We start from the raw sequence: 24,558 nt of genomic DNA, 5'->3' as shown, positions 1-24,558 counted from the left end.
CGCCCCACCGCCCCCCCCCAGCCAAGAGGGAGAAAATTCTCTTCCTGAATACTAGTAGTATTTCTTACATGTAGGAGTGTGGTCTCTTAATTGTAATGAGGCCCTTCCTTTTATGCTTCAAATTTGGCTTTGATTTTTGTCAACTTCTCTGACAGACAATCTACTTTAATTCTAAGGAAATGTATATAACTATCAAATTTCACTGAAGCTATGGTTCTCACATATCCCAGGAAAGCAAACCTCACTAAGGATCATGCTTGGTCAAAATGTTTCCTTAGTCAGGGGCCTGTGGTTATAAGGTTAGAACATGTCTCTGAATTGTAAAATGGTCTGGATGTAGTTTAGTTATCAGTTCCTACATCAGGCTGTTTTCCTAGCTCAGTGAGGTATATGTCTTTGTGAACATTTTTTTTAGTGTGTCTTGCTTATTAGTGAATATTTACTGCTGTTAAGTAGAACCAAGTCTTAACTTGTTCAGGATGTGTAGTTGAACAGTCAACTGTTTTTGACCTGTGTGTTTTTTAAAAAAGACCCTTTTAAACGTTTTGAGTTTTTATAGGAGCGTAACTCTTTTCCCCTTATAACCGTTCATTGGCCCAAATCTTTCAATCAAGGTTGGAACCCTAGGTTCCAACTCTGATCAGCGAAAAAAAACCCACTGATCTCCCTCCTCCTCCAGTTAGGATCCTTCCTAACTGAGATAAAAACAAAAAACTACTGCGGATGCTGGAAATCCAAAACAAAAACAGAATTACCTGGAAAAACTCAGCAGGTCTGGCAGCATCGGTGGAGAAGAAAAGAGTTGACGTTTCGAGTCCAATGACCCTTCAACAGAACTGAGTGTAGTTAGGAGAGGGGTGAAATATAAGCTGGTCTAAGGTGGGGGGGCGGGGGGAGAGAAGTTGAGGGTGGGGTGGTTGTAGGGATAAGCAAGCAGTGATAGGAGCAGATAATCAAAAGATGTCACAGACAAAAGGATCAAAGAGGTGTTGAAGGTGGTGATATTATCTAAGAAAAGTGCTAATTAAGAATGGATGGCAGGATACTCAAGGTACAGCTCTAGTGGGGGTAGGGTGGAAAGACTGACAAGGTATTAGTTGTAGATTTAAAAATAATGGAAATAGGTGGGAAAAGAAAAATCTATATAAATTATTGAAAAAAACAAAAGGGAGGGGGAAGAAACGGGGTGCGGATGGTGGGAGGGAGTTTAAGATCTAAAGTTGTTGAATTCAATATTCAGCCCGGAAAGCTGTAAAGTCCCTAGTCGGAAGATGAGGTGCTGTTCCTCCAGTTTGCGTTGGGCTTCACTGGAACAATGCAGCAAGCCAAGGACAGACATGTGGACAAGAGAGCAGGGTGGAGTGTTAAAATGGCAAGCGACAGGGAGGTTTGGGTCTTTCTTGCGGACAGACCGCAGGTGTTCTGCAAAGCGGTCGCCCAGTTTGCGTTTGGTCTCTCCAATGTAGAGGAGACCGCATTGGGAGCAACGAATGCAGTAGACTAAGTTAGGGGAAATGCAAGTGAAATGCTGCTTCACTTGAAAGGAGTGTTTGGGCCCTTGGACGGTGAGGAGAGAGGAAGTGAAGGGGCAGGTGTTGCATCTTCTGCGTGGGCATGGGGAGGTGCCATAGGTGGGGGTTGAGGAGTAGGGGGTGATGGAGGAGTGGACCAGGGTGTCCTGGAGGGAACGATCCCTACGGAATGCCGCCAGGGGGGGTGAAGGGAAGATGTGCTTGGTGGTGGCATCATGCTGGAGTTGGCGGAAATGGCGGAGGATGGTCCTTTGAATGCGGAGGCTGGTGGGGTGATAAGTGAGGACAAGGTGGACCCTATCATGTTTCTGGGAAGGAGGAGAAGGCGTGAGGGCGGATGCGTGGGAGATGGGCCGGACACGGTTGAGGGCCCTGTCAACGACCGTGGGTGGCAAACCTCAGTTAAAGAAGAAGGAGGACATGTCAGAGGAACTGTTTTTGAAGGTAGCGTCATCAGAACAGATGCGACGGAGGCGAAGGAACTGAGAGAATGGGATGGAGTCCTTACAGGAAGCGGGGTGTGAGGAGCTGTAGTCGAGGTAGCTGTGGGAGTCGGTAGGCTTGTAATGGATATTGGTGGACAGTCTATCATCAGAAATTGAGACAGAGAGGTCAAGGAAGGGAAGAGAAGTGTCAGAGATGGACCATGTGAAAATGATGGAGGGGTGGAGATTGGAAGCAAAATTAATAAATTTTTCCAGGTCCCAACGAGAGCATGAAGCAGCACCGAAGTAATCATCGATGTACCGGAGAAAGAGTTGTGGGAGGGGGCCGGAGTAGGACTGGAACAAGGAATGTTCCACATACCCCATAAAGAGACAGGCATAGCTGGGGCCCATGCGGGTACCCATAGCCACACCTTTTATTTGGAGGAAGTGAGAGGAGTTAAAGGAGAAATTGTTCAGTGTGAGAACAAGTTCAGCCAGACGGAGGAGAGTAGTGGTGGATGGGGATTGTTCGGGCCTCTGTTCAAGGAAGAAGCTAAGGGCCCTCAGACCATCCTGGTGGGGGATGGAGGTGTAGAGGGATTGGACATCCTTCCTAACTGACTCAGTGCAGCAAACCTCAGAGGGAACCACACCCCACTTTTATGGCACCAGCTGTGATGCACTGGTAAGTAAAGAGTTTAAATGTCCCAAAGCTTCTATGAAAAGCTACAGAGATAAGTTAAGTGGGTAATGGGGATAGGGTGGGTAAAGTAAGTGGGTAATGGGTAGGGTGGGTGAGGTAAGTGAGTAAGAGGATAGGTAGGTAAAGGGGTAAGGTGGGCAAGGTAAGTGGATAAAAGGGTAGGGTGGGTAAGGGAGTTGGTTGAGTGAGGGGATAGGGTGGGTGAGGTGAGAGGGTAAGGCAGTTGAGGGAGTAGGGAGGGTAAGTTAAGGGTGTGTAAGGTAAATGGGTACGAAGAAAGGATTAGTGAGGGGATAGAGTGGCAGCTGTGTAGGGTGGCGAAGTCGGGTCAGGCTAGGTTATGGGGAGTCAGGGTGTCGGGGGGAGTCGGCAGAGTCAGATTGTGAAGTCAGGTCAGATCAGGTCGGTAGGGAGTCCGGGGGTCAAAAGGAAGTCGGAGTGGGTGTCAGTTGTATAGTTACTCAGGAGTTACACTAGGATTTTTCAGGTAAGTAAGTCAGAACTGTCCAAAGTCCCTGGCCCTAACTCAGAGTTAGCGACCTTTTCGAAGGGTCCCAGGGAGCAGGGGAGTTGCCCATCGGAAGTTCAAACTTCCCAGATAATTCCCACTGAGTCATTATGTTGGGCCTTCCAAGGAGCCCCAACGCATATCTAGGGGGGTTATGTCCAGTCTCTGACTATCCGGAGACTGGAAAATTTGGGCCATAATGAACATATTTCTTTACACAGATTCCTTCACATCTCCCTCTTGACCAGCATGAATGTGGGCAAGGGTAAATGGGCCAATTCAAGTGATGTCCACAAACATGACATTCAATGGAGTGCCAGGATTTGTCATTTGAGTTTTCAAGAGTACAAGAAATAAATTCAACGCTCTGAGATTTATAATAACCTCAGGATGCACTACAGCAATCTCCCTCTAAATCGTGCATAAACCAATCTTCAGCTTGTTACAAATTACACAGATTTCTGGTAAGGTAAAGCCATTCTGGGAAGTCAAGAAGTCTCAGTGTTTGTTGAGCTGGCTGAAGCTTGACACACTGAACCATGTCTTTAAAAACAAGCAAACAATAGATGGACCCTGTTCTGTGAGGTGGAGGATTCAGTTGAAATGAGATGGCAGAAGATGAGCTGTGAACATCTGCTTGTAGACATACAGCAAGGTTGTTCAATACTGTGATTCGATGCCACTCTAAAATTGCTTGAGAGAAGTTACGATTTGACAACAAAAATGAGAATCACGATCACAATCACTGTGAGTACTGGAATGATGTAAGAGACAACACCAAAAATGCTTCCAAATACACCTGAGGCAGTGTCAGTGATCTATTCAATAGCGGATCTAGTGACAGTAGCTAACCTTGCTTTTACTTCTATGATACCTTGTGCTATAGCCTAAAGCCAATTTGGAGCTTGCCAAATGTTACTTAATTCAATTTGTGACAGCAAGTGTGTGCCCTTTTAAAAGCATATTTGCCTGAACAATTGGTAAAGGTAAGAATCAGTTCCATGCCCTGTAACTGGCTAAGAACTGTATTCAGTTTGTTTTGAGTAGGTGTATAAACAATACAAGAATATTGGGGAGCGTGTCCACAATAGGTGATATCTTTAGAGGCTGTTATCATTCAGGTACCTATGTCCAGACCACAATTACACCTGGAGGCGGGAATGGCCGTATAGGATCCGTTCTCCAAAGAGAAATGTCACCAGTAATCCAGGCTACCTGGTGTAGAGGTGACCGGACAGTTCGCCTTATCCAAATCTTTCCCACATTGCTTAAATTTCTCCCATTTGTGACAGATAAAGAACCCCGATCAGTTCATTCCCCAGCATGAAAGAATTCATGGCCCAGAACTTCCGTTCACCAGGGTCTCGTATCCAGAAGTTACCCCAGAAGATGCGTTGAGGGATCCCCTGGAAGCTCCCAAACAAGAACTGCATGGGAATTGCCCGGGAAGTTTAAACTTCCGATGGGCAATTACTTTGCACCTGGAACCCTCCATATTCCAATTTAAATTGGAGACTTCACATGGTTCCAACTCTCTTAGCAGAATAGTTATCCAGGGAAAGTTAGAAGGATTAAAACCACTTCTAACTCCTAGGTAACTATAATACTGCCCCTGCCTTGACCCCACACTGGACGCCCCGATTAATCCCTCCACCCCACAACTACCCCCACACCCCAACCACCCACCCAACAAGCACCCCATCCCTGACTACCCTCTCGACCTCCTGCGACCCCTGACTAACCCCCAACCCCAGACTACCCTCCTACCCCCCTGACTACCCTCCCACCACCCTACTACCCCCTCGCTCCCCCAACTATCCCCCACCCCCTGGCTGACCACCCGAACCCCTGCCCATCCTATTCCCCCCCCAACCCATCCCACTCCCCTCTACCCATCCTACTCCCCACCGACCCATCCAATCCAACTGTGATTGCCAATCATCGGAAGCCCTGGCCCCATATGTCATAGAGGTGGATTTGAAAGTGGAATTAGGCTCCAAATGTGGACAGGCCATCCAATCATATGGATGTTTAAGCAGAACTAGAGCCGTGAATGACCCTGAGATCTTAGTTAGGCCTAAGTTAAGAATTGCCCACTGTTTGTATTGGATTTCTATATGTTTCATCAATGGGACTGTAAGGAGGATATCTCGACTCCAGCGGACAGATTTAGCTAACCAAACAGTATCTCCAAGTATGGTTCTCATGGTGGGAAGAGAAGTAATATTGTGAAACTTGACATGAGATGTGAGTTTGGCAAGAATTTTTTCTCTTATGGTATTGAGTACAAGGTCATTTAGGGAAGAACCTCTCTACCATGACCAAGGGACTTGATTAGGCTAGAATTTTAAAAGGGACATGCAAATATCTGTCATAAGGCTATTAAGTCCAATGCCCTCATCTATGGAAAGGACTTATTGGTGGATAGTTCAAAGACTAGAGACTATAAAGGTTTTCTAGAGTTTAGTGAAATCTCTAATTTTTTTGAAGCTGTGCTCTTGATCTCTGTTCCGTTGATCGAACAAGAGGACAGATTCTGCTAGCAGTACAGAAGACAGTTGGAGCGAACCTGGGTCCATTAATGTGGAATGTTTTTTGTGATGTTGGGAAAGGTCACTTGATTTGACAAAGGCTGCAAAAGACTGATTTACAGTTACCATGGCTCTACAACCATCAGGGGAGAAGTCTTATCAAGTTTTACCCTATACGATGATGAGTAGTTAGAAAGGTAAGATCTGAAAGCTTCTTCTTGATTCTGAATTGGTCAAGTTATGATGGTATAACCTAATACTTTTTGTAATTTACTCTTGACTGCATCCCTGCCGATGTCCTTACACTAGGTGTAAAATGAATAGAGAGTTCTAAAGTGTTCTGGGCAGAAGCATCATTAGGAATTTGATTGTCTTTGTAAAAGGTGCATGTTCTGTTGGAAGATGACTTTGCGATACAAAGAAGGTTCCTTCCTCCATGCTTATGTTTGTCCCATTGTACTTGTCCTAGGTTGTAGTGAATGGGTCTGTCAAATTCATGACCATCCTTCCAAATTTCAGTCAATCTAAATCTAGAAAAGTACTTATCTCTGCACTTTTGCAAGAAATGGCATACTGTGAGGTGTTTAAGTAATAAGACATTTCTGGCATTTTGCGTGGGCCGTCTACGTCTGGAAGATTTTTAACAAGGAATTGTCTGGTACCATTGGGATTCCAATCTCTGGACAGGCAGGTTCCACCAAGGCGATACATGTCATTTGACGAATGAAGATGTTTTGGCTTACAGTACTTAAGGAGCATTTGATCAACCTCATCCATCCTCATCATAACCCCAAGTGATCTTAAAGGAGTCAAAGTTGAACTTTGAGGAAGAAAATATTGTCAAATTGTGAGAAAATTCTCCAGGAATAGGCAGTAAAAGCATAGGCCAGCCAGGTACTAAAGGCAAAACGATGGAGCTGGCCACTTAGCTGTGACATATCGCCAAGTCGGGGAAGTAGATCCAAACATACCGGGTTCTTGGGGTGATTCATAATCATTCCACGTCACTCCCTTACAGGAGTATGTCTGTGAAGATGCTGTAGTCGTTGGGGAAGCAATGTTTTGCTTTACAGGCAGGGGATGTTTTCCAATCCCGTCAGCATGAGGATAATTTTTCGACATACCTGGTCAATAAAGTAACAATGTCCCACTTTCTCAAAACATTGCTTTTGCCTTGTTTTCTCACCAGGGTCTCTAGCTGACTCTGAAAGGCTAGGTTTTCTTTTCTAAAGTTTCTCACGGTTTCATTGAGACTTCTAAGCAGCTCATTTTCTTTCAGAACTGATTTAATTTCAAGAGTTTTAGCCAAGTGGTGCCCCATTTGACTTGTGTGAGCTTATAAATAGAGCCATGTAAAAAGACAGGCGGTTGAGGCATTGAAATAATGCCAAAAAGAAGTGGAACCTTGGGAAAGGTAGATATGTTGTTATGAGCTGTTTTAGCATAATGCTTCCTTAAAACAAACATTGAGTTATCGGAAGAATTTGCACTGCTGTCATGGAAAGGATGGTTTTGAAACAAGTCCCCTTTCTCTCAGGTTTGGATCTATGCACTGTATTTAACTACAGTCCACAAGGTAGTGATTAATGCTATGAGTAAAGGGATAAATATAGCTGACGTAAGGCTGCAACACCTCAGCCTTTTGCAAGAGATTTCTTACCATTCAGCTGATTAGTGAATATTTTCGCAGTTCTTTGATTAATAACTGAATGCATTTGAACAGGTTATTCCTCTTAGGCCTTAAACCAGGTCTCTGTTCAAACTTCCTTGCCTGAACCACTCTCCTGCTAAGGGTTGCCATGCTTTGTTGATTAATTGTTTCTGCTGATTTGTCTCCCTGATCCCCTGATCGATTTGTTGAATCTCATCTGTTATTTCTTGTTTTAAATCTATTTGTTGTTGTCGGGTCAAGGAGTCAGAAAGTGTAGAGGCAATAAAAGAGCCATGGGTAAGTGGTGTACGTATGTCAACTCCATATATTATAATATTATGGGGCAGAATTTTGGTGTCGGTGTGCGGGGGCGGGCCCCACACACCGACGCGTAAAATGACACGCCATCACAATATTTCAGTGGGCAGGCGCTATGAGTTCCAAGGCGCGCCCGCCATTAATTAACAGGCCACTTAAGGCCCATTAGGCATTAATACACCGCAAATTTTCAGAGCCTGTGCGATGCTCTGAAAATCGCACGAGCTCTGAAAATTTGAGGTGTATTAATGCCTCAAGGGCCTTAAGTGGCCTGTTAATTAATGGCGGGCGCGCCTTGGAGCGCAACGAGCAGGCAGGTAGGCCACATTTTTAAAAACCTCATCCACGGGCGGGATAAGATGGGGGTGAGTGGGCGCGCGAATGCTAGTTATTAGTCATTTACTTTAGAAACTTACTGCTACTTGCTTGTGTGAACAGGAGAACTTCAAATCTCTTCAGAGCTGCTTTTACAGGAATAACAGGCTTCAGGTCAGGACTTTGGAGGAAACATAATTCTTGGGGCCTTTCTGGTTTCAGGAAGCCTCACCACACCGTGGGAGCTGACCCTTTCTGCCATCACCTCCCAGGCACGTTTCGTCACGTGGGGAGGCCTCCCTCTCCTGTCCCTAGGCACTATGGTGTCGCCCCATGCTGCCACCTCCTTAAGGAGGTCAGCAAGGCACTCATCTGAAAAACATCGGGGCACACTGCCCTGCTGACCTGCCCTCCTGCCTGGCCTGCTCTCCAAGAGCACTCTCGGGCATCCTTCTGTCCGCCATCGCTGGCAGCCTTGGGAAGGCTGCCTGCACCGTTTTTAAACAGGCCGCCGGGTCGCCATTGGACCTGGTGGTCATTGGACTCCAGCCGCCGCCCGCCCCTTCCCGCTGTTTTCAGGAGCTGCAATTCACACTGGGCGGGCCTTAATTGGCCCTCCCACATAAAACGACGGCGCAGAGCCAATCGCGGGCAATGATCAGCTCTGCGCCCACTCCCACCCAGCCCGCCCAGCATAGGTAAGATTCAGCCCATGGAGTTTTAGGGGATATTTCTCCTGATGCAGATGAGGGCACATTATTAAGCAATAGCTACAGTTCCGGGATGCTGACAGCCCACTTATTTCCCCTGATTCTCAATAGTTTGAGCGGTAGCTTTTTGGCTTTCTGGTGTTAATGTTCCACCAGTCCCACCAATTGTGGATGACAAGGTGTGCCATACTCTAACCCAAGCCCCCTTTGTTCGTAATAGTCTTTGAAAATATTGGAAACAAAGGCTCGGCCTTGATCACCAGCTACAGTAAGAGTGGCGGTAATAGCATTGATGAGCAGGTTTTCCGAAACAGATTTTGTGGTGACTAGCCAGCAGACGGAATTGCATCTATCAACACAAACATGAACATAAGTCCCAGTGATGGAAGAAGTGGGCCAATGAAATCAATAAATAATTTTTGCGTTGGTTTATTTGTTTTTACAGGAACCAATGGTGACATGTCAATAAGTGATGACTTCTCAGTTAAATTGCACAGCTCACAATTAGCACATCTGCTTTACATGCTGTAAGCATGCCTGTCCAACAATAGGGAGGAAGTCAATTTGCAGAATGTTGTTCTGGCACCACAGTGTGTTTGTCCGACACCATCACAAGCTTCTTTTATGTTTGTTACTTTGGGGTTCTCCTCAGTTTACTTTGAGAAAATTAACTAGCACAACACCAGCAGAGGTCTCCGAGTAAAAGTACTTTGATGGATATCCTGGTGGATTTGCTTTTGTTGGGTCTATTAGCGGAACAGGTTCCTCGTCCTGATTAGCTGCCTTTTCTGAGATAACACAATTTTTTCTAGGCCCCTTTCGGAGTTGGGGGTGGGGGTGTCATGCAGTCCAATGCTTCACCTGTTTGTCTGCAAGACTGTTGCTCTTCAAGTATACTCTGCTGTTATACTCCATTTTGTCAGGACGTGACCTCAGTTAAGATTTTAATAGGAATTTTATAATAAATTTCTAAACCTCAATGTTGTGTTGAGGGAATTAATGATTTAAGTTCTACAAGGCTTGTTCAGGACACTTGCTGTCTCTAGAAAGTTAAAACTGATTCTTACTACCATTGTCAGTAAAACAGTCCTATATTTAATCTAAAAGATGTACTTAGATAGAAATATAGGATTCACATGGTTGCCAACTGCGTCGAATTATAATCCCAGCTTCTTTTACGGAAAATCCAGAACAGGAATGCCTCTCAGATAACTCCTCTCAACTTCAGGTAGAGAAAGTCAGATCCCAAAGACACTTAAATGGATATAAAGGTACGAAAATTAACGGTAAAGAAACATTTATGTTTAAAAGAGCATCAATCTGCATTTTTCTTCAACTTTACTAATCTCTCATTGTCCATCTCCCCTTGATGTTGAATGGTCCCATCTTCAACAAGTTCCCCACCATTAAAATCATGGGGCCCATAGCTACAAAAGAAGGACTCTGGGTACTCTGGGTACTCTGCACTGAGTAGCTCATCACCTCATCCCTCAAAGCCCCAACAAACCATCAACAAGGCAGAAGTAAGGAGTGTGATGGTAAAGTCCCCACCTTTCTGGATGTGTGCAACCCCAACAACACTCAACAACAACAATACATTGCACCTCTAGCATAATAAAATGTTCCAGGCACATCACACGGGCATTATAAACCAACATTTTGGCACAGAACCACGTAAGAAGAAAATAGGATAGATGCCTGAAAGCAAAGTCAAAGAAGTAGGTTTTAAGTAGGTCTTAAAGGAGGGATGATAGCTAGAGATGGAGAGGGCTAAGCAGGGGGTTTCAAAGCTTAGGACCTAGGCAGCTGAAGTCATGGCCAAATGGTGAAGAGATTAAAATCAGAGATGCTCAAGAGGCCAGAATTAGGCGAGTGCAGAAACATCAGAAGGCTGTGGGGCTGGAGGGCATTACATGGGGGGACAAGGCCATGGAGGGACATTAAAACAAGGATGAGGTGCTCAAATTAATAACAACAGAATTAAATGAGAAATGTAATGCAGAAAGGAGTTATTGGATAGCATAAGTAGATAGAAGGAAAAATGTGTGCAGTTTAGGCAATGATATATTAAAGTCATGTAAAGCCATCTAGTGGTTAAAAACAGGATCAATCATAAAGGTCATGAGGGAAAACCAACATTACAGCTCCAGCACTGCAACAACAGTGGAATAGAACCCTGCATTTGACAGAGACATAAGGGCCATAATCCCATCAGAATTCTTTGGCTGGGCAGTAGCATATATAGGATGCTCAACCACACAGCCTAGGGTCAGAATTTTCCTGTGGGCGTGCGAGGGCGGGCCCCGTATGCCCGTGCGTAAAATTACAGGCGGTGACATAGGGCAAGCATCCCGATGTCACTGCGCGCCATCGCAATATTTCATTGGGCAGGCGTGCGATGATATCCGATGCGCACCCACCATTAATTAACGGGCCACTTAAGGCTCTTGAGGTGCCAATCAACAACGATTTTTCGGCACCTGTGCGATCTTCGGGTCGTCGCATGGGCACAACGGGCAGGCAGGTAGGAGACAGTTGTATAAACCTCATCAACGGGCAGGATAAGAGGGCTCAGTGGGGTCACAAGTGTGCTCTGTCAAATATTGTTTTTTCAAAGTTACTGACACTTGCCTGTGTGATCTGCCATACTTCAAAATGCATATCAGCTGTTTGGACTGGACTCTCAACCTGCAGGTCAGCACTCTACAGTGAAGAATCATTCCTGTGCCTGCAGACTTCAGGAAGCCTTCCTTTAGCCTGAGAATGGGAGCTGAACTCTCCACTGGAGGCACCTCCTCTGAGGAGGAAGGGAGGCTAGAGGGGGGAGGAGGCCAGGAGTACACATTCAGCCTCCAGGGGAGCCACATTTGGGAGAACAGGCACAGGCACAAGGGCCGCAGGGCCACGAAGTAGTCCAAGATGGAAGGGGCCGCAGAAGATGCCACTATCCTGCTGCCAGGGTATACAGGCAGCGATACAGCTACCTCAATATGTCTGAGGTGCAGTGCCGAAGGAGGTTCCATCTCTCAAGGGAGACAATCAACTATATCTGTCAGATGATTGGGCCTGAGATCTCCACGAACTGTGTGGGTGGACACCCCATGCCAGTGCCTCTATAGGTCACAGCTGCCCTCAACTTCTATACCTCTGGCTCCTTCCAGGGCTCGGTGGGTGATCTTTGTGGTGTCTCCCAATCAGCTGTCCACACTTGTGTCAAGCAGGTTACAGACGTTCTGTTCAAACATGCTTTGACCTTCATCCACTTCCGTTGGGACCAGGCAAGCCAGGCACAGCGAACCAGAGGCTTCGTGTCCATTGCTGGCTTCCCCCGCGTCCAGGGTGCAATAGACTGTACACATGTAGCCATCAAGGCGCCAGCAGGTGAGCCCGGTGCCTTCGTCAACAGGAAGGGCTTCCACTCCATGAACGTGCAGATAGTGTGTGATCACAGGATGCTGATTCTACAAGTCTGTGCAAGGTACCCAGGCAGCTCCCACGACGCCTACATCCTCAGACACTCCCAGGTGCCGAGGCTCTTCAGTGCTCCAGCCCGGCTGGATGGTTGGCTGCTGGGTGACAAGGCCTATCCCCTCAGAAGGTGGCTCATGACGCCTCTCCGCCTTCCAAGAACAGAGGCTGAGCAGCGCTACAATAGGAGCCAGGGCACCACAAGGGCTGTGGTGGAGAGAACCATCAGCCTTCTGAAAATGCACTTCCGATGCCTGGACCGCTCGGGGGCCGCACTCCAGTACCCCCCAGATCGTGTGTCGCTGATAGTGGTTGCATGCTGTGCTCTCCGCAATCTTGCGCTGGAAAGGGGGGACGCTGTGGATGAAAAAGATGTAGATGCAGAGGCTGCGGCTGCACACGATGAGTCCAGCAGTGAGTCCAAGGATGACCATGCACAGGGAAACGCTGACGGGGTAGATGCTGACCCGGGCATACTCCAGGGAGGCAGGGACACCCGGGAGGTTTTAATCCAACGAATCTTCAGCTAGCACACCACAGATGGACCTCCAGGACAAGCCTGGGCTGCAGGCTCCATACTCAATATCTAAGTGCAAAATCTGCCTGGGTAGGAACATTAACTAAGGGCCTTATTAATAAAGCTGAATGTCCCACAAATCACTCATAACATTGTTGGAAACCATCCACCTGCAGAAGAAAAGAGGCACCCTCAGCCATGGTGACATGTCTGAATTTAATATTACAACCAAATGAACTTAAGAAAACAAAATGACAAAGGTGTTAAACATCACACCAACTCATAAAGACCTCATTGTGAGCCAACACAAAAGCACCAGTGATAAACCCGTGGTGTGCCAAAGGTGCCTTATGTTTACGCTTTCGGGTGCTACATCTTGGTGCTGCCCCCTCGCTGGGAGTGGCACCTGAGACAGCCTGCTGACTCTGCTGTCCTGTTGGCCTCGATGACCTTGGTGGTTGTCCTCTGGCCTGTGGAGCCTGTGCTGGCCCCGCCTGGGAGGGAGCTGCCAGTTCCACAGCTGGCTTCTCCCCAGTCGTCGCAGCCTCACCAGATGCTACGGTCACTGGCAGAGGGGCGGAGAAGCTGCTGCCCTCATCCGGAGCGCCCTGAGAGGAGCCCACAGAGACAACAGGCAGCTGCTGCACCGACGTGAGGTCGCATCGTACCTCCCTGCTCACTGTGGATGGATGGACACCGAGCTGGGAAACCTGGTGCCCAGATCATCTCCCACACTGGCACTGACCAGCTGGGGTCAATGCCGAATTGAGGGCTTGCTGGTCCGAGCACATCCCCAGGAAACCCTGATTGGTCTCCTGGAGGAGCCTCTCCACAATTGTCGCCACTTTCTCCATGGAGGACGCATGGCGCTTGGACATGCGGCTCATTGCTTCGCGATAGTCTGCATAGACTCCTCCACCGTGGACACCAAACCAAGCATAGTTTCATGTCCACTCCTCCATCACCCCCTACTCCTCAACCCCCACCTATGGCACCTCCTCATGCCCACGCAGAAGATGCAACGCCTGCCCCTTCACTTCCTCTCTCCTCACCGTCCAAGGGCCCAAACACTCCTTTCAAGTGAAGCAGCATTTCACTTGCATTTCCCCTAACTTAGTCTACTGCATTCGTTGCTCCCAATGCGGTCTCCTCTACATTGGAGAGACCAAACGCAAACTGGGCGACCGCTTTGCAGAACACCTGCGGTCTGTCCGCAAGAAAGACCCAAACCTCCCTGTCGCTTGCCATTTTAACACTCCACCCTGTTCTCTTGCCCACATGTCTGTCCTTGGCTTGCTGCATTGTTCCAGTGAAGCCCAACGCAAACTGGAGGAACAGCACCTCATCTTCCGACTAGGGACTTTACAGCCTTCCGGGCTGAATATTGAATTCAACAACTTTAGATCTTAAACTCCCCCTCCCCCCATCCCCACCCCGTTTCTCCCCCCTCCCTTTTTTTTCAATAATTTATATAGATTCTTCTTTTCCCACCTATTTCCATTATTTTTAAATCTAAAACTAAAACTTTGTTAGTCTTTCCACCCCACCCCCACTAGAGCTGTACCTTGAGTATCCTGCCTTCCATTCTTAATTAGCACTTTTCTCAGACAATATCACCACCTTCAACACCTCTTTGATCCTTTTGTCTGTGACATCTTTTGATTATCTGCTCCTATCACTGCTTGCTTATCTCCACAATCACCACACCCTCAACTTCTCTCTCCCCCCGCCCCCCCACCTTAGACCAGCTTATATTTTACTTTTCTCCTAACTATACTCAGTTCTGCCGAAGGGTCATGAAGACCCGAAACGTTAACTGATTTCTTCTCCACCGATGCTGCCAGACCTGCTGAGTTTTTCCAGGTAATTCTGTTTTTGTTTTGGATTTCCAGCATCCGCAGTAGCTTTTAGCTTTTTGTTTTTATCTCATAGTTTCATGTATCTCCACCAGATGCCCCCACACACCCTGCTACATTTCCTGTGTTTGCTGCTTCACGGATGACTCCAGAGGCTCATCATCAGGCACCGACTCAGCATGTGCCTGGTCCCCTGCTGGCGCCATGGGCACTCTCTGTCTCTGCCAGCTCCTCCAGCAACTGTGAAGTGCCCTCACCACTGTGCCCCGGGACACTGGTCGATGTTCTAATTCCCACCGAGGTGCTAGTATCTGCGCTGGTGCCTGCCTGGCAGAGATGGTGTGACGCTGGTGAGTCCAAGACTTCAGGGCCCTCAGGTTTGAGAGGAAGCCCTTGCTGCTTCTCCTCCCAGCCCTACTCTGCTGATGCTGAAAGGAAGAACAAGGACATTGGATCAGTTAACCTGGAGGCAATGTCAATGTGCATCCCTGTTCTTCCTTCCATAAGCAATGATCAAGCCATGTTGCAAACTTCAATCACTGAACATTCAACACCTCCATTGCTGTTGGGAGAACAATGGTGACCTCACTGCTGGGCAAACATACCTGCCTGTGGCACCCCAGCCTCACTGACACCAGTGGACCTGGGCGCATGGCGCCTCCCCAGATCCAGGGCCTCCTGCTCAAACCAGCTGAGTGTTGCCATTTGGGCCGGCCCTCTGCCAACCCTCACTCTCTCGATGGCATTATGTGCCTTTTTCTCCTGAAAAGGAGAGAAGAGCATTGATTAATGCTACTTGTACCTGGATTCTCTTCGCGGACGGCCCACCCCAAACAGAGTGGGACATTGCAGGGCTCCAGTGCCTCCTCACCCCGCTGCTGTTGAACACTTACACAAAGATGCCAAGCCTGTTCCCCCCCACCTCCCCCTTGGCCAAATGCTGCCTACATCACATTAGGCACCACACGGTCTAACCTTCCATAGCAAGGAGGCACAAGCACATGGAGTGCAGAGGGCAGCAAATCGATCGGTGCCACACCACCTTGAAGCTCCCCTCCCAGCATGTCATCATCCTGACTTTGACATGTCCTGGAGTTCCAGCTCTGCGGCTAGGTGCAGCTCCTCCAGGTTGCCCCCAGAACAGTGATGTGGGTCTCAGTGTACCACATGCTGTGGGTGCAGAACCCATCTCTTCGCCACCCTCTCAGGGTGACCTAGGCATGGGCGATATCTGCTGGCCCACCCAGCAAAGGACACATGGTCAATGATTCAATGCAATAACTACACTCGGACTTGGGCGGTGGGGGGGACACCAAGAGGGAAAGCCTACCAGCTGGGTTAAGTGACCATATGCCGACATGGTTCTCACCCTTCATGAGTGCAACAAATCATTGAAGCGCTTGCGCCACTGGATCCAGGTGCGCCACACCACGTCGTGGGAGCTCACCACCTCCGCCACCTCCTCCCAGGCACATTTGGTCACATCGGGGGTCCTCCTCCTCCTCCTGTCCTGGGGAACGAGGACCTCCTGCCGTGTTGCCACCTCCTCGGAGGGGAGCAAGGCAATCATCCGAAAAACAAGGGGTACAGTGCCCCCCCTGCCCAACCCTCCGGCCTGGCCTGCTCACCAGTAGTGCTCTGGGGAGCCCTTCCACCAACCATGATTCACAATGTTTGAAAGGCTGCAGCAGCTTTTTAAAACAGGCCGCAGGGTCGCCAATGGACCCGGGGGTCATTGCACCGCCTGCCCACCCCCGCTGTCCTTGGGAGCTGCGATTCACACACTGGGCGGGCCTTAATTAGTCCGCCCGCATAAAATGGTGGCTCGGACCAGATCACGGCTGGCGATTGGGTCTGCACTCCCCCACCCCCCACCCCCACCACAGCAGGCAGAAAATTCTGCCCTAGGTGTCTACAGGCTGTGGTAGGAGTGGCAGGATTGTGCAGCTTGGGGCAGAGATTGATGATTGGCTGCTGCAAGGAAGTGACCTAAACAGACCTGCAGTTTCCATTTCCACAGGCATATCGTACTTTGGGGACACAGAAGGTAGGACTGGCAGGAATTTCAGCATCTGATGCCATCCAGCTTCACCTACGTCTATTCCTGATATTACACCATAGGGAACAATTTAAGAATTAGCAATTTAAGAATTCCACAAGGAAAGCCCAGTGCATCATGAAGCGAAGTGAAGCAGAATGCTGGTGTAACTAAGCCTTAGCCCAATCTTTGTTCATGGTTCACCCCTAGGCAGTATACTACAATTATACACTTATCACTGGCTCCACACTGGCAATATGGAATATTTCACTACTTGCCATTATGAATTAAGCTTAAGACATGCTGCAGAAAATTTTCTTTGAGTTACTGTTTAAATAACCTTTACAAACTACAATTTTACATATATTGTAAAAACAAAATAATTAAAGATCAGAAACAGACAATACACAATAGATAACATTACAATTATGCCTAATAGATAAATATACGGGGCCTGCAAATCTACAGGGCCTAATGATGTGCTCCTGATGTAATGAAATAAGACATACATTTATATAGCACCTTTCACATCCTCAGGATGTCCCAAAGTGCTTTATAGCCAATGAAAAACTCAAAAGTAGCCACTGCAGCCAATTTGTGCACAGAAAGCTCCCGCAAACAGCAATGGGATAACGACTAGTTTTTAGTGATGTTGACCAAGACATGGTAGAGACATCCCTGCTCTTCTTTGAAATACTGTCATTGGATATTTTATGTCCACCTGAGAGGAAAGACTTGGTTTAACGCCTTATCCAAAAGGCAGTACCGCCGGCTGAACAACACTCCCTCAGTGTTAGCCTATATTTTGTGCCCAGATCTCTCGAGTTGGGCTTGAACCAATAAACATTCTGACTCAGAGGTGATTGTCTCATCTGAATTAGGTTGTTGGGAGCTCAGTGAATGGGACTGCAAATAGACAGGGGCTAGGATTGACTGGTGAGGTAGACCTTCCATCCAATCATTCCATGAACTTTGATCGCAGAGGGTTAGGGAACATCTGTGTCAGGAATTCCCTTCGCCTTGACTTCTTTTCACTGCTCTTTAAGGAACTTAAATACATTTTTTATTGGTACCAGTGCTATCGAGTGGCCCAGTGTTTTTCATTAACAGTATTGGCAACCAACATCATAGAGGCCAAGCCCATTTGGTCTAATGTCTTTTTACTGATGATGCTCATCCCATTGAGTAGAACATTTGGCAGAGACACAGTGGTTGAATTTACATGCCCCATGGTGGGCCTGTTCTTGTAGAGGCATGCGGGTGCCCATCCCACCATCTTCCCGGCCCATCCAGGAGCTCATCTCCATAATACGGTGGTGGGGAGGGGTTTGGGCAGGTGCAAAAATCGGCAGCCCTCCCACCATATTAAAATTACCAATTAAGGGTGAATTAGGCTTGTTATCAAGCCTTATTGACGCCAATAATATGCTGCCTAGGCCATAATACATTTGGCCGGGGCAGCAGGGTGGGAGCGAGAACCCGATTTTTAACCTGAAATGGTTAAAGGGTGAGAAGGGGGGAGGGGGTTGTTCTTTGGGGGCTGCCGTTTGCCAATCGTGGGGTGGCCCCCACTAGACTGAACCCCACTTCGTTCTCACCAGCACTGTCTCTTAAATCCACCCCCTCCCCTGCACCTGTCCCTAATGCCCCCAAGCCCGACCGGCCCAAGACCCCGGGCTTACATTCTCCAGGATATCCTAGGCCTTGGGCTCCGTGCCTCACCTTCAGTCCCGGCAGCTGCCGCCGAAGCCTTCCTGGTGCTGCCGGAACTGATGGAGGCTGGCAGCTCCAGGGGGTGGGATTTCCACTTCAATGAGGGGCAGAAGCCCCACTCAGCCCTTAATGAGCCCCTCAGCGCTTCATAGCTGCGCGGCTGCTTGATGTGTTGTCGGTCAGCTTCACGCCAACGTGGTTTCCGGGGTGCGGGGGGGGGGGCGTGCCGTCTGGCCGCCCCCCCCCACCGTATCATTCAGCCCCACATATGGGATTGACTTGGGGAGTTGTCAGAAAGAATTTCAGACAATCGTTTATCAACCCCACTTATACACTCAATACTTATTAATGTGGCCAGTTATGTTCGAAAACAAAATTGTTGCTTGAAGGATGATGTGCAAGGTGACTCCGCTGTCTGAGATGTCAACGTTAAATAAAGCCTTGGACTAAGGTTCTAAATCTATCCCATGAACAGTTCATAATTATCAGCTACTACGGTTCACTCACAGAACATACTATCAATGAGATTATAAACATGTCATAGATCCTCCAACCAAAGTTCCAGCTTTATTAAAAGCAAAATACTGCGGATGCTGGAAATCTGCAGCAAAAATAAAAATAGCTGGAAAAACTCAGCAGGTCTGACAGCATCTGCGGAGAGGAATACAGTTAATGTTTTGAGTCCGTATGACTCTTCATCAGAACTGAGGAACTATAGAAATGGGGTGAAATATAAGCTGGTTGAGGGGGGTGGGAAAGGTAGAGCTGGATAGAGGGCCAGTGACAGGTGGAGGCAAAGAAGAGATTGCCAAAGATGTCATAGACAAAAGGACAAAGGGGTGTTGATGGTGGTGATATTAACTAAAGGAATGTGCTAATGGTGACATTAAGGGTGGAAAGCAGGACAAGCAAGTAACAGATAGCCCTAGTGGGGGTGGGGTGGGGGGAAGGAATCGAAATAGGTTAAAAGGGAGAGATGAAACAATGGATGGAAATACGTTTAAAAATAATAGAAGTAGGTGGGAAAAGAAAAATATATTGAAAAAAATATAGTGAAAAAATATAAATTATTGGAAAAAGAGGGATCGGAAAGGGGGTGGGGATGGAGGAGAGAGTGCATGATCTGAAGTTGTTGAACTCAACGTTAAGTCCGGAAGGCTGTAAAGTGCCTAGTCGGAAGATGTGGTGCTGTTCCTCCAGTTTGCATTGAGCTTCACTGGAACAATGCAGCAGGCCAAGGACGGACATGTGGGTATGAGAGCAGGGTGGTGTGTTGAAATGGCAAGCGACAGGGAGGTCTGGGTCATGCTTGCGGACAGACCGAAGGTGTTCCGCAAAGCGGTCACCCAGTCTGCGTTTGGTCTCTCCAATGTAGAGGAGACTGCATTGGGAGCAGCGAATGCAGTAGACTAAATTGAGGGAAATGCAAGTGAAGCACTCCTTCACTTGAAAGGAGTGTTTGGGCCCTTGGACGGTGAGGAGGGGGGACGTAACGGGGCAGGTGTTGCACCTTCTGCGGTTGCATGGGAAGGTGCCGTGGGAGGGGGTTGAGGTGTGGGGGTGAAGGTGGAGTGGACCAGGGTGTCCCGGAGGGAACGATCCCTGCAGAATGCTGCCGGGGGGGTGAAGGGAAGATGTGTTTGGTGGTGGCATCATGCTGGAGTTGGCAGAAATGGCAGAGGATGATCCTTTGAATGCGGAGGCTGGTGGGGTGATAAGTGAGGACAGGGGGGACCCTATCATAATTCTGGGAGGGAGAGGAAGGTGTGAGGGCGGATGCGCGGGAGATGGGCTAGACACGGTTGAGGGCCCTGTCAACCACCATGGGTGGAAAACCTTGGTTAAGGAAGAAGAAAGACATGTCAGAGGAACTGTTTTGGAAAGTGGCGTCATCAGAACAGATGCGACATCCAAACATGTTTTAAATGTATTTCCATCCATTGTTTCATCTCTCCCTTTTAGCCTATTTCGATCCCTTCCCCCCACCCCACCCCGACTAGGGCTATCTGTTACTTGCTCGTCCTGCTTTCTACCCTTAATGTCATCTATTAGCACATTCCTTAGTTAATATCACCACCATCAACACCCTTTTGTCTATGACATCTTTGGCAATCTCTTCTTTGCCTCCACCTATCACTGGCCCTCTATCCAGCTCCACCTGTCCCACCCCCCTCAACCAGCTTATATTTCACCCCATTTCTATATTCCCTCAGTTCTGATGAAGAGTCATACGGACTCGAAACGTTAACAGTATTCCTCTCCGCAGATGCTGTCAGACATGCTGAGTTTTCCCAGCTATTTTTAATTTTGTTCCAGCTTTATTGTTCATCGTTGTTGGGTAAAATCCTGGAACTTGCTACTGAACAGCATCTTCACTTCATTGACTGCAGTTGTTAAAGAAGAAGGCCCGCCATCAATTTCTAATTGGCATCTAGGGATGGGTAATAACTACCGACATTGCCAGCAACCCTCTTATCTCAAGGATGAGATGAGATGCTCAAGGATGAACTTGCATTTATATCGTGCCTTTAATGTAGGAAAATGCTCCAAGGCACTTCCCAGGAGTATAACCAAACAAAAAAAAAATCAGTGCCAAGATAAAAGAATTATTAGGAGTAATAAGTGATGCACGCTAGGGAAGGCCTTAAAGGAGGTCATGAGGTTGCCAGGCAAAATTTCAGACTTTGTGTCTAGATGGCCCCCAAAAGGCAAAGAGATTGCATAAGAAACCAAAGTTAGAGGAACCCGCAGCTTGCGGAGGGCTGGAGAAGGTCACGGAGGTAGGGAGGAGCAAGGCCATGGAAGGATTTAAAGAGAAGGATGAGAATTTTAAATTTAAGGCATTGGAGAACCAGAAGCCAAAGTAGGTCAGTAATGACAGGCCTGATGAGTGAATGGGACTTGTTGCATAATAGGATATGGGTAGCCAAATTTTGGATGAGCTGATGTTTATGAAGGGAATAGATTGGCAAATGCCCAGGGGAGAATTGGACTAGTTAACTCTGGATGTTAAAAAGGCATGGTTGTGTGTTTCCACAGCAGTTGGACTGAAGTAGGGTAAAGATGGGCAATATTATGAAAGTGGAAGTATGCAGTCTTTGTGGTAGAGAGGATATGGGGTTGGAATTTAGTTCAGGGTCCAATAGTTGCTGTATTTTCAGACCTGTGGTTTGAGACGGTAACTGATCTGGCAGAGTTTCAACCATTGAAGAGGTATTAGGTGATATGCCATAATAAAACCAGGAGAACCATAAAAATTAACAACAAAAAACTACTGCGGATGCTGGAAATCCAAAACAAAAACAGAATTACCTGGAAAAACTCAGCAGGTCTAGCAGCATCGGTGGAGAAGAACAGAGTCGACGTTTCGGGTCCACATGACCCTTCAACAGTTCTGTTTTTAAGGTTGAATGGTATCAGTGAATTCATCACAGTTCTGTTGAAGGGTCATGTGGACCCGAAACGTCGACTCTTTTCTTCTCCACCGATGCTGCCAGACCTGCTGAGTTTTTCCAGGTAATTCTGTTTTTGTTGTGAACCATAAAAATTGTTTACTAAACTTAAACAAAGTATTTGTAGGCCTAGATGTTCCTCCCAAACCCTTCAGGAAACAGCCGAAATGATATGGAAAATCAAGCATCTACCAACAGATTCCCTTACCCCTACCTCAAAATTCCACCCCTCCCTTTATTTTACCTTCAGCATTTTGTTTACATTAGTTAACTAGGTGAATTTGAGCTTTTACAAGTAATACGAAGTATGCAGTCAAACAGCAACTTGTCATTAACAAGTACTGATCTGGCAATTGCCAAACGTATCAGTCTAACAGCTTGCTGAATGTTTAAGGCTATATAAATGTCTTAGAATTACAATTATAAGGTTCATAAATCTGTCTTTCACTATGATTAATGGATATTTTTAAAGTTAGGAATTATAGTAGCAAATTTTTAAGGTTGAATGGTATCAGTGAATTCATCACATCGAGAAAGACTGAGCAGTGTTCAGGATTTCCTTAAAGGTTAAAAGTGTGCTTTTAAATTTATGTTCCCATTTTTGCCCTGGCTCTGATTTTGTATTGTGGCTTACCTACATTGTGAATCATTTTTACAGAAATGTGGCTATTGAAGAAATCAGGATCTAATTAAGCAAGTATGTTTACAAGACCATTGGAAGTGCTTATATTCCCCTTCATAACGGAGAATGTCCACATGGGGCTGTAACATAGTAATTAGACTACTGTTATGGCAGCAGAACACTCCAGTTTTATGACTTTCAGCTCGTCAACCTATGCTAGAAAGAAATGCAGCTGCCTTAGCGAGAAATAGCATAATCGTCAACAAATAAATGAATAATTTGCATTTACATAGTGTCGTTCATGAACTCAGGACACCCTGTACAACCGATGAAGTACTTTTAAAGTGTAACCACTGTAGGAATGTAAAAAATGTGGCAGCCAATGTGATAATGACCAGGTAATCTGTATTAGTGATGTTAGTTGAGGGATAAGTAGTTGTGTGAAAAGAAAAATATTAGCAATGACAAATGTGGGTCCATTACAAGCGGAGACTGGAGAATTTATAATGGAGAATGCCAGAGAAACAAAACAATTTTTATTTTGTATCATAAAAACAAAAAATGCTGGAAAGACTCAACAGGTCTGGCAGCATCTGTGGAGAGAGAAACAGAGTTAACATTTCGAGTCCAATATGACTCTTCTTCGGAACTTCAGAATTACTTTGGGTGGGATTTTCCGTTCCTGCCAGCAGCTGGGCATCATGGCGGGCAGGACCGGAAAATTTGGAGTGCGGCCAAAAAGTCAGTTTCCTGCCAGCGTGAAAATGGGTTTTAATTTTCCGTTCCCTACTTTCACGATAGGTTGGGAAGCCTGCCATGCCATGTCAGGAAACGCATTTACATGCATTGGAATATCATGAATATTCATTAAAAACCCAGAATGCCGGAATCACACCTCCCCACCCCCGCCACTCCAAATCAAATGGCCACGCTGGCGGCTGATTAGACCGGTGTGAATCACGGCCGGATATAACTGATGTGCACCGGGCGAACTGCGCTTAACTCGTGACCTCGAGGTTTGTGCACGCAGCACTCGCCTACCTTTCACTGCGCTGAGTTCACGCCGATCTAACTCCGTGCCAACGCCGCTCAGGTAAGACCAGCTGGATGGCAAGGGGGTGTGGGCTGCAAGGCAAAGGCTTAACTGGCAGATTGAGACAAGTCAGAGGCAAGGGAAGGGGCTGGAAGGCAAAGGCTTGATTGGGGGAGGGTTGACCGGGCCCCTCGGGGAGGAGGGTGGACAGATGCACATGACTGGGGGAGATGACTGAGGAAGGGTGCACGGACACATGACTGAGGGGGGAGGACTGGGGAAGGGTAGACAGAGACACATGACTGGGGGGACGACTGGTCATAAATGCATCCGAGAGGTCACTGATGCCCTATTTATCAAGGCACAGTATCATGTCCAGTTCTCCCTGGGTGAAGCCAGCCAGGCTGCCAGAGCAGTGGGATTTGCAGCCATCTCCGGATTCCCACAGGTGCAGGGTGCCACCGACTGCACACACATGGCTTTAAGAGCCGCCTGGCAGCCGCCACAACTATTCATCAACAGAAAGGGCTTCCACTCTCTTAACCTTCAGCTGATCTGTGACCACCAGAAGCAGATTATGCAGGTCTGCGCGAGATACCCTGGGAGCTCCCACAACTTGTACATCTTGAGTCACTCACAGGTGCCTTAGATATTCGAAGGCCCTCAGCACAGGCAGGGCTGGTTCCTCAGTGATAAAGGTTAACTGCAAAAGACGTGGCTAGTGATGCCCGTTTGGTGGCCGCAAAGTGCTTCAGAGGAGAGGAACAATGCGCTTCATTCCGCGACACGCTCCTTGATTGAGCAGACCATTGGCAAGTTGAAGGTGATGTCTGGAGCGGTAGGGCAGCACTCTCCAGTACTCTCCCCAGAGGGCCTCCCACATCACCATGGCTTACTGTGCTCTACACAACCTGGCACTCCAAAGTGGGGATGACTTGCCAGATTGAGAGGTAGAGTAGCTGCACATCTCCTCTGATGAGGAGGATGTCAAGAAGGCTGTGCTCGATGAGGGTGAGGAAGTTGAGGCCCCAGAGGAGGAGGCCGTAGCATGGGCCAGGTGCAGCAGACATGCCCGTGACATGCTTATAGCCACGAGGTTCCAGGACGATGATGACAACTAACTCAGATGGGCCTCTCTCACCTGTGCCCTCCATGCTGCCTCG

Source organism: Cetorhinus maximus, chromosome 20 (genome assembly GCF_964194155.1).
Source record: "Cetorhinus maximus chromosome 20, sCetMax3.hap1.1, whole genome shotgun sequence".
Classification (NCBI taxonomy): domain Eukaryota; kingdom Metazoa; phylum Chordata; class Chondrichthyes; order Lamniformes; family Cetorhinidae; genus Cetorhinus; species Cetorhinus maximus.
Note: the sequence above shows the minus strand (reverse complement) of the source record.